Below are 11924 nucleotides of genomic sequence, written 5' to 3'. Positions count from 1 at the left end.
GACCCAGGTGCCCAGGTATGCCCAGTGCTGGCATCGGCCCTGCTCCCTACTATAGTGGGATTGTGCCAAGTTTTGCAACTTTTTAGATACACATCATAAATACTGTGTGCGGTTCACTAGCTCAGGACAAACTAGTGGAAATTCATCAATTGCTTCACAGGGTCCTTTTTTGGTGCACAAATTATGTGGTTTATTAGACTGGGATTTTAGGTTCTGGTGTATTGGCTTAATAAATTGGCACATGACCAAAAACTGTCTGAAATGCCTCCACATTCATGAAGGTGAAATAGAACGTGGTAGACCTGCTTTATGTTGATCTAATTATTCACTAAAACTTCGCTAAAAAAGTGTTGGGAATCTAGAGGTGCAGAAAAAGTGTTGGGATTCTGAGCAGCTCAAAAACAGGGCTGGAGTGTCAGACATATTACAAATCTTTTCATTCATACAGTGGTTCATTTTCATATGAATGAGCCCATTAAACTACTAGCACCCTTAGGTAACGTATTAGGTAAAAAGTCCTTTCTACAATCCCCTCTTTTACGCAATCTAAAAGATGAGGCAGTTACTATAGAATCAACGATAGTGGCGTCTGATGTGATGCTCCCACCTGCAGCCTCCAAACTTTACTCACCCCAGGCAAAAATATGACTCTTCTCTGCTCAATTTTACATTTTAATAGGTAATAATGACCTAGCTTTCTACAGAAATCACTTGTTCAAGCGAATTCAGTAATATCAGTAAAATCAAGGATACAGTATACAGGCAGTCCCCGGGTTACATACAAGATAGGGTCTGGAGGTTTGTTCTTAAGTTGAATTTGTGTGTAAGTCGAAACTGTATATTTTATAATGGAAGTTCTAGACAATTTTTTTTCTTTTGCCCCAGTGACAATTGGAGTTTCAAAATTTTTGGTGTAATTGGACCAAGAATTATCAATAAAGCTTCATTACAGGCATCTTACAGCTGATCATTGCAGTCTGGGACTATAGTAAAGCATTCAGAAAGCTTCACCAGAGGTCACAGTGGGCAGAGGGGTCCGTCTTTAACTATGGGTTGTCTGTAAGTCGGGTGTCCTTAAGTAGGGGACCGCCTGTATACTGGAGTATAAGCCCCATTTTTATTTGAGTATACACATATATAAAAAAAAAGTTATTACTCACCTCCGATGCTCAACTCCAGCGTCTTCTTCTCCTCCGGTTCATCTTCTCCTTACATCTTCCGGCTTCCCAGCAGTGCGAGAAGAGGCCTGCGTATGCTCTTTCCCGCATGCGCACACTGTCATACAGCGTGACGTCATCAGGCTGCGACACACTGCGTCATAGTGTGTGAGTGCGGGCAGAGAACATAGATGTGCCAGGAAGCCAGAGCCGAGCGTAGAATACAACCCGGGGGAGAAGAGGATGCTGGATATATGTACAGGCAGTCCCCGGGTTACGTATAAGATTCTGAAGGTTTGTTCTTATGTTGAATTTGTATGTAAGTCGGAACTGCATATTATATAATTGTAACCCCAGGGAAATTTTTTTTTGTCTCTGTGAAAATTGGATTGTAAAAATGTTGGATTGTCATAATAACCAGGATTAGCAGGATTAATTCATTGCAGACACCTTTGATTACTGTTATAGCTGTTTATTTTAGCATAGGGCAACAATACAGTAAATTACCAATGTCCAGAGGTCCGTTTGTAACTAGGGGTAGTCTGTAAGTCGGGTGTTCCTAAGTAGAGGCCTGTACTATGTTTATTATTTTATTATAAAATGGTCTATCCTGGAGGATATTTTTTTTTTTAAAGGAGGGCCCTGCTGGGCATTTTTTTGTAAAGGGGGTCTCTGTTGGACATTTCTTTAAAGGGGGAACTGTTGGACATTTTTTTTTTTTAAAATGGGGGTTCACCTGAACATTTCTTTTCAAAAGGGGTCTCGGCTGGACATTTTATTTTAAAGGGGGGGGGGGGCTGCTGAACATTTTATTGATGAGGGGAGGCTGCTGCTGGGCATTTTTCATTAAAGACTAGTTGCTGCATTTTCTACCCGAGGCTTATACTCTGGTTGGCTTATACTCTAGTATATATGGTAAGTATTTTGATATACTGCTGTATTAATATGGCAATTTTGTGATTCTCTCATTACTTTGTATGTAATACTGTTTTCAATTATAGTTCCTATGACGTGTGAGGTAACCCCCATGTCTCAGCGACCTACCTTGATCCTTGTTATTTTTTTTGTTTTGTTAGAAAAAGTAAAAATCTAATAAAAATTATGTTTAAAAAAATCAAGGGTAAGTATTGGTATCTCGTTTTAATTAGTAAATAAAACTGCATATAACCTTTAATTTAATCCAAAGCTTTTTTCAAATGTATTTTAAGAAAATAGCTCAGGGAAAATATGCTTATTGCTTGAGATCATGCACAAGTTACAGTTGGGTTATCTCATACCGTTGGTCAGAAAACATATCTACTGAACCAGTGATAAGATTAAGCACAAAGCCAAAATGTGATAAACCTAACAACCGCCGATGCGATGGTGAATCAGATTTCAAAACGGCTCTCGGCTTTTAAAGGAAAACCTGTTCTATATGAGCTAAAACAGACCACGAATGGTGGCCTTGTGTCTATTATGCAAAATATTTACCTCTAAGCTGATTCCCAAAATTCAACTATCTTTGGAGTGTGGAGTTATGATTCACAGTGTAACGTACTCATGTATGGGAAGCACCTCATTAACCCCTTCATCTTCTGTCAAAATCAAGCATAATAAACCAGGGACATTTACTTATAGATCCAGGCATCGGGATAGCAAATACGAGTAAGATTACCACAGACAAGGTGCTTGGATCTATGAGTAAGTGCCCCTGGCTAAGCATGCTTGATTTCAATGGTAGATTTTAACCCCATTATGACGAGCCCAGTTTGTATGTTAAGACTCGCTTTATATGGTTATACCTTTTGAACACTTTAACGTACCAAAGCATTTTTTTTTTTGGGGGGGGTGGGTTCAAAGAAACTTTATAGAGATGATGAGACAATGATGATGTACAATAGGTGACTATAAATGTAAGCATAACATCCAGTGGCGTAACTTGAAACTGCGGGCCCCAGTGCAAAATGCCAGCCACCCAATAATAATGTATTGTTTATAATACTAGTCTTCTCATATATGAAAGATACACCACATGGGCCCTCTATGCCTCATGGGCCCGGTTGTGACTGCACCCATATGGAACATAGTTTCTAATTGGTAGTCCATAGGGAGGGAAGGTGCTTATCCATACAAAGCTTCAAAGCCAGGACTGTGATGAATATAGGCCACATGAACCTGGGGGAGGGGGCATTATATTCATCAGTGCTAGTACCAGTTACCCACTTTCCCCAGCCTCACCTTAAATAGTCTCATTGAGTCAAAGCTGGAAGTGTCATTAAAGGGGTTATCCGGGTGTTAAAAAATACTGAGGGCCGGGCTGGGCTAATTAAACATAATAAGCATGTACTTACCCCGTCCGGCACTGCTGATGTCCCATGCCGCGGTCAGTCTCTTCTGTGCGCCGGTTTGTATACAGGGGCGCACACGGAGCTTCCGGCCGTCTGGAAGCTCCCATCCGACACCCTCTTCCAGCGCTTACAACGCTGAGAGATAGGGACGGATGGGAGGAGCCGGCCACATCGCGGACCGGAAGTTCCCTGTGCGCGGCTTCTGTGCCCCTGTAAACAAACTAGGGCACGGATCGAAGGGTCCGCAGCATGGGACATCGGCGTCGCCGGAGGAGGTAAGTAGATGTTTATTATGTTTAACTAGCCCACCCCAGCCCGGCCCTCAGTAATTTTTAACAGCCGGATAACCCCTTTAACTCTCTGAGAGGTATGGACTCAAAGGATTTCTTCAGACTGTTTCCCTCCACTTTTTAGACAAGAGACAAAAGAAATAAATTCCGGTCATGGAGTTATGGTTCATTTCAGCCCAAGGCCAGATACATTTATGGAATCGGGCTAACCAGGGTATTGTATACATAGGACTTAATAGCTTCTAGCATCCTTGGACACAGAGGTACTCATATCTTTGAATGGGAACATTGCAAATGGGTCATTTCTGATATCAATGTGTTCCAGGGATTCATCCGGATCCAATGAGCTCAGAACCCTGACTTTATGACATCCCATTTAGAAGCTAGAACTCCAATAAGATTCTGGACCTTATCCCAGGTAGGAGGGTCCGTAAAACCCTTCTATGTCTGCACCTATTATAATCACTTGTGCCTATTGTCTTTGCCTGGGGTAACTTTTTACCATCAATAATTGCAGGAAGGATTTTTAAGTGTGGACTATCCATCCCCAGAGGAAAGGTTCTGAATACTTATGACCATGTGATATTTCAGCTTTTCTTGTTTAATAAATTAGCCAAAATATCTACATTTCTGTTTTTTATGTCAATGCAGAGTGTACATTAATGTTCAAAAAACTTTATTAATCTAACAATTGGCTGCAATAGAACAAAGAGTGAAAAACGTAAAGAAGTCTGAATACTTTCTGTACTCCCTGTAGATTGGGAGGGACTGTAAATAGACCGGGGAAGGCTGTTTATAGACCCAGAAGGGATGTACACTCACCGGCCACTTTATTAGGTACACCTGTCCAACTGCTCGTTCACACTTAATTTCTAATCAGCCAATCACATGGCAGCAACTCAGTGCATTTAGGCATGTAGACATGGTCAAGACAATCTCCTGCAGTTCAAACCGAGCGTCAGTATGGGGAAGAAAGGTGATTTGAGTGCCTTTGAACGTGGCATGGTTGTTGGTGCCAGAAGGGCTGGTCTGAGTATTTCAGAAACTGCTGATCTACTGGGATTTTCACGCACAACCATCTCTAGGGTTTACAGAGAATGGTCCGAAAAAGAAAAAACATCCAGTGAGCGGCAGTTATGTGGGCGGAAATGCCTTGTTGATGCCAGAGGTCAGAGGAGAATGGGCAGACTGGTTCGAGCTGATAGAAAGGCAACAGTGACTCAAATCGCCACCCGTTACAACCAAGGTAGGCAGAAGAGCATCTCTGAACGCACAGTACGTTGAACTTTGAGACAGATGGGCTACAGCAGCAGAAGACCACACCGGGTGCCACTCCTTTCAGCTAAGAACAGGAAACTGAGGCTACAATTCGCACAAGCTCATCGAAATTGGACAGTAGAAGATTGGAAAAATGTTGCCTGGTCTGATGATTCTCGATTTCTGCTGCGACATTCGGATGGTAGGGTCAGAATTTGGCGTCAACAACATGAAAGCATGGATCCATCCTGCCTTGTATCAACGGTTCAGGCTGGTGGTGGTGGTGTCATGGTGTGGGGAATATTTTCTTGCCACTCTTTGGGCCGCTTGGTACCAACGCCACAGCCTACCTGAGTATTGTTGCTGACCATGTCCATCCCTTTATGACCACAATGTACCCAACATCTGATGGCTACTTTCAGCAGGATAATGCGCCATGTCATAAAGCTGGAATCATCTCAGACTGGTTTCTTGAACATGACAATGAGTTCATTGTACTCAAATGGCCTCCACAGTCACCAGATCTCAATCCAATAGAGCATCTTTGGGATGTGGTGGAACGGGAGATTCGCATCATGGATGTGCAGCCGACAAATCTGCGGCAACTGTGTGATGCCATCATTGTTGTATCTATGCCACGAAGAATTGAGGCAGTTCTGAAGGCAAAAGGGGGTCCAACCCGTTACTAGAATGGTGTACCTAATAAAGTGGCCGGTGAGTGTATATAGACTATTGTAGTCACATGAAGTGTTTCTATTGGGAAATGCATTGGGAGGAACGCATTATCAAACGCATATGTAGGAACATGTGTTTTACATTGATAGGCCCCTTCCACACTTGCGTTGCAGATCACGTCAGAGTCTGATCAGGGTTTGGTCAGGGTTTGGTCAGTGAAAAACTGACATTTTGCATCAGAGTTCAATCAGTTTTCAGTCACAGTTTGTTCAGTGTCTCAGTTTTTCATGCACATTTTCAATGCAATTTCAATGAGTTTTTCACGCGCAGATAACACAAGTGAAAAGGAGTCAGGACTGAGCTCTATCTTTTCTATGGCAATTGATCAGTGAAAAACGCATTGCATTTGCATTGCACTTGCAAGTGTCTCAGAGTGCAATGCGTTTTTGATGCATCTCCATAGACTTGTATGGTGCGTTTTTCACGCGTGTGACTTGCAAAAGTTGACCATGTTGAGATTTTACGTGTGTGTGTGAAATAAAATGCAAGTGTGAAAAAGCCCATTGATTACAATGGGCCAGGGTGCAATGCAAGTTTCGTGCGTCAAAAGCATGGCCAGAAAACGCGCATGAAAAACGCAAGTGTGGAAGGGGCCTAAATCCTTATTATTATGAATGATTAAAGACTAAAAACATGGGGGGGATTTATCATGAGTCTCTTAGAGCAGAACTGTTCTAGCTGCCTATGGAAACCAATCAGAGCTCAGATTTTACTTTCCCACAGCTGTTTATAAAATTAAAGCTGAGCTCTGATTTCCATGGGCAACTAGACAGTTTTACTTCAGAAACTTGATGATAAATCTCCCCCCATATGTTGTTTATCTTACACACATGCATGTGTTTTTTTTGTTTTAACTTGTGTGTTCGCACCTGGTTTTAACCCCTTCAGCCTATTTGGCCTCAGCCCCATTTTTCAAATCTATCACTATAAGTGGTTATAGCTTTGGAACGCTTTAAAATATCCAGGGGAATTTGAGATTGTTTTCTTGTGACACATTGTACTTCAAATTAGATTAAAAATACATTTGAATGATATTTTATGTGTTTACTTATAAAAACCCCCCTGAAATTTGGCAAAAGGTTTTGAAAGATTCGCCCCTTTCAAAGTTCTAAATTCTCTACTTTTGAAGCTGAGAAGACATAGCACCCAAATGAATTAGTAACTTACACTTCCCAAATGTCTACTTTATGTTGGCATGGTTTTTTAAGAATCCACTTATTTAACTAGAATGTTATGAGGCCCAGAATTTGGGTGCCTTTTTTCTCACTTTTTGGAAAATCGCCAAAACCTGCTCAAATATCAATTAACTGTAAGAGGAATAATTGCAAGACTAGTATATTACCCCATTCTGGAAACTACATCACTCAACTCTATGAAAAAAAGCACTTTTAAGCAGTTTGTTAACCCTTTAGATGTTTTATAAAGGTTTGTGCAGTTTAAAAATTGTAATATTTTTGGACAATACATTCATTTTGGGGCAGAAAATTCGCAATGGATTAAGAGAAAAGGCTCCATACAGTTTAACCGGTTAAGGACAGGCCCTTTCCTGTTTTTTCATTTCCATTTTTCACTCCCCACCTTAAAAAATCCATAACTTTTTTATTTTTACACGTAAAGAGCTGTGTGACGGCTTGTTTTCTGCATAACACATTGCACTTCATAATGACGGTATTGAATATTCCATGCCATGTACTGGGAAGCAGGAAAAAAATTTCAAATACAGTGAAAATGGTGAAAAAACGCATTTGCGCCATTTTCTTGTGGGCTTGGATAATACGGCTTTCACTGAGCGCCCCAAATGACATGTCTTCTTTTATAATGTTTTCATACATTTACAAAAATTAAAACCTCCTGTACAAATTATTTTTTTATTTTACCATCTTCTGGCGCCAATAACTTTTTTGGTGTCATTTGCAACATTTGACAATATTTTCAATGATATAATTTTTAGGACTGTACGACCTTTTGATCACTTTTTATAGATTTTTTTATATTTTTCAAAATGGCAAAAAAGTGCCATTTTCGTCTTCGAGTGCTATTTTTCGTTACACGCATTGAAAAACCGTTAATATATTTTGATAGATCTGGCATTTTTGGACGCGTCGATACCTAATGTGTTTATGATTTTTACTGTTTATTTATATTTATGTAAGTTCTAGGGAAAGGGGGGGATTTGAATTTTTTTTAACTTTTATTTAATTTTTCTTTTTACTATTTTTCAGACTCCCTAGGGTACTTTAACCCTAGGTTGTCTGATCGATCCTACCATATACTATCATACTACAGTATGGCAGTATATGGGGATTTTCCTCCTCATTCATTACAATGTGCTATCAGCACATTGTAATGAAGGGGTTAAAACGAAATAGCCTCGGGTCTTCGGAAGACCCGAGGCTACCATGGAGATGGATCGCCGCTCCCCGATCCTAGGTGCCGCCATCTGTTTGAGGCTGCACCGATCGCGGGCGTTACCGATAAGTCTTTGCTGCAATATGCAGCAAAGACTTACAGGCTATGGAGAGGGCTCAGCCCGTGAGCCCTCTCCATGCAGTGGTACCCAGTGAACCAGTTAACCCCTTCACGACTTGGCCTTTTTTAGTTTTTTCACTTCCATTTTTCAAAAATCTATAACTTTTTTATTTTTCCACATAAAGAGCTCTGTGATGGCTTATTTTCTGCGTAAAAAATTACAATTCATAGTGACAGTATTTAATATTCCATGCCGTGTACTGGTAAGCGGGAAAAAAATTCCAAATGCAGTGAAAATGGTAAAAAAACACATTTGCCATGTTTTCTTGTGAGCTTGGATTTTACAGCTTTCACTGTGCGCCCCAAATGACATATCTACTTTATTCTTTGGGTCGGTGCGATCGCGTGGATACCAAATTTGTATAGGTTTTATAATGTTTTCATACATTTGAAAAAATTAAAACCTCCTGTACAAAATTTTTTTTCTTGATTTTGCCATCTTATGCCGCCAATAACTTTTTCATACTTTGGTGTACAGAGCTGTGGGTAGTGTCATTTTTTGCGAATTTTGATGGCGGTTTCATTGCTATAATTTTTAGGACTGTGCGACCTTTTGATCACTTTTTATTAATTTTTTTAGATTTTTCAAAATGGCAAAAAAAATGCCATTTTCGACCTTGGACGCTATTTTCCATTACGGGGTTAAACGCAGGGCCCGCGAGCCCTCTCCATGCACTGGGACCTGGGAAGGGGTTAAAACCCAACTTCTCCTGAGTGCACGATACCCTATATTTGGTGGTAACCTGCTGTATGGGTGCACGGCCGGGCATAGAATGGAAGGAGCGCAATTCAGAGCACATCTGCACTGTCACATTGTACAGGCTATAATTTTTCCTTTTTTTAATGTGGACATATTGGGGCTTATTTTTTTGTTGGCTGAGATGTACTTTTCTATTACATAATTTTGGGGCATCTATAGATAATTCATGAGATTTTATTAACTCTTTGTTGGTGAAGGAAATTAAAAATGAACAACTTTGGTTAAGAACTTTTTGCTGTTTTCCATACCATAAAAATAATATGTTATTCTTATTCCATGGGTCGCCACGATTACGATACGACCTCATTTGTATGGATTTTTAATTTTTTTCCCAATTTTACTGGGAAATTTCTCATTTTGAGAATATCATGTTAATTTTACCATAAAAATTTACATATTTTATTTTTCGGCTGACAAATCTAGTTAAGGGCTTATTATTTTGTTCTTTTTTATTTTTTTGCTGTCTTATTTTGGAGCATGCTTTTGTTTACTTTTGAGAGTATTCTGAACGTCTTTTCAGAATTTTCAGAAAATTTTTTTCTGAATGTTTTTCTTGTTTTTTTTTTTAAACTGTGCGGTTCCAATAATGATTCTGTTTTATCATACAGATTGTTACAGATGTAGTGATATCAAATTTGTGGTTTTTTTTTTTTGCATATTTCTGTTTTTTTATACTTTATTAAGTGTTTGTAGGGACATTTGTAATTTGATTGGCTTATATTTTATTTATTTAATAATAATAATCTTTATATTTATTTATCTTTATTTTATAAAATTCATTTTAATACTGTTTAAAACTTATTTTTTTACTTATTTTAATTTATAAAACCATGGACTTGTCCAAGTCTAAGAAACTGCACTACCATACTAAGGAATTGTAGTGCAGTGTAAACTGTCTGGCATGCAGATGCAGACGCAGACAGTTTACAGTCGGAACCGGAAGGGGTCTGACTGCACAAGACATCGGACAACCTGGGGGCACTTGGCAGAAGAAGAAGTGCGTATCCCCCGGTAAGCAGAACGTGGGATCCGATTCCTAGGGGGAAGACCCTTACATGCTGTGGTTATGTTTGAGAAAACGCCAAAAGCCGGACGTGATAGAACGTCCCAGTGCAAGAAGCATCTTCCCCCAGGGATGTACTATCACGTCCAAGTACATGAAAGGGTTAAAACATAATGCAATACAATGCAATAAAGCTTTATTGATCCCTGAGGAAATTGTGTAAACAAAAATAAAAAAAGAAATAAGAGAACAGTATTGGCTTGGTTGCAGGTGTTGAACAACTTAAGTTTCCTGAGGAGGTACATTTTGAGGTAGCTTCTTTGAGTGCCATGTCACTGTTTGCCACCATTCTAACTTTACATTGACAAGAAAATACTTATAGGTATGGACCTGGTCGATGGCTCTACCTTGATTAAGATCGGATAGTGGGCTGATTTTCTCCTAAGTAGGTCTATGACCATTTCTTTAGTTTTTTTCACTTCCCTGTAGGTTTTTTCATCACCCTCCCAAGGGCAGCCAACAATGACTGAATCATACCAAAATCTCTGAAGTGGTCAGAGTGATAGCGGAAATCATAAGAGTATAAAGTTAGCAGGAATGGAAAGAGTACGGTGCCCTGTGGTGCTCCTTGGTTAATGATCAGAGTTTTTGATTGTTTGGTCCCCATTTGGACGCATTGAGGTCTATCAGTTAGGTAAGTCATATATCCGGTTAGTGATGGTGGGGTTTGTGTTTAGATTCAACAATTTCTCACTCATTAGAACTGGGTCGATAGTATTGAACGTGCTCGAGAGGTTGAAATAGGTGATCCGCACATTAGTACCATTGTGCTCTAGATATGAGTACATCTTGTGTAGAAGAAAAACAATGGCATTGTCCACACTCATCTTCGTGTTATAAGCAAACTGTAGTGGATTGACGCTCCCATTCACAGTCTCCTCCAGGTAAGATAGAAGGACCCTTTCAAAAGATTTCATTATGTGTGATGTTAGGTGTTGGTTCTAAAATCGCAGTAGAGGTTTGCTTGTTTGGTTTTATGTAGCAGGAGTATACATGAGACCTTCTAGATGTTTGACAGTTCAAGATGAAGTTAAACAGATCAGCAAGTGCATTGCATAATTCTTTAGAGAAGTAAAGTAGCCAGGGGGCAGATGCCGTCAGGCCCACCAGCTTTGTTTGGGTTCATGACCATTAATACAGCTTCCACTTCATCAGCTGACACTTTCACCCCACTTTTTGTTGGGTTGTTGGTGGTGTTGTGCTTTGTTGCTTTCTCTGGGGAGGCCCTCTGGTGATTGTTTGTGTACTCATCCGAGAATCCATTCATACCATCAGAATTCCCATTCTGATTTGTGTGCTAGTTTGGCTCCCACGCCTGTGATCTTCCTCAGACCCACCCAGACATCCTTTGTGTTGTTATTACTCATCTTTGCCTCTAGGCTTTCCCCGTATGCCTTTTAACAGACTTGGACTTGAGAATAGATAATGGCTGCATTATTCTTCTTCTTAAAGACTGACTTTTTCTTGTTTAGTAGACATTTAAAGATCATAAGACCATCCATAAAAAAGCACTAGGAGCTGTTTACTAAAGTAAGAAGTTTCTAGCGTTATCTCAGATCCAGCGGAACCCTCCGATAAAGCTAGCAGACACTCCTGCAAAGTACAATGGGAACGCCGGACCGCACTCAAAGTGGTCTGGGTTATTCATGAGGGGGCAGGATTAGGAGGTGGTGACTGCTGCATGAAGCTCGACAGTCACTACCGGCTTATGGAGTGGGTGAGGCGGTCTGGGGAAGAAGCAGCATCTTGTCCCGCCCCCTTATGAATAATTCCTATTGTACTTTGCAGCAGTATCTGCTAGAT

The sequence above is a fragment of the Engystomops pustulosus genome, chromosome 3 (assembly GCF_040894005.1).
Source record: "Engystomops pustulosus chromosome 3, aEngPut4.maternal, whole genome shotgun sequence".
In the NCBI taxonomy this organism is placed as follows: domain Eukaryota; kingdom Metazoa; phylum Chordata; class Amphibia; order Anura; family Leptodactylidae; genus Engystomops; species Engystomops pustulosus.
This window is presented reverse-complemented; position numbering follows the sequence as displayed.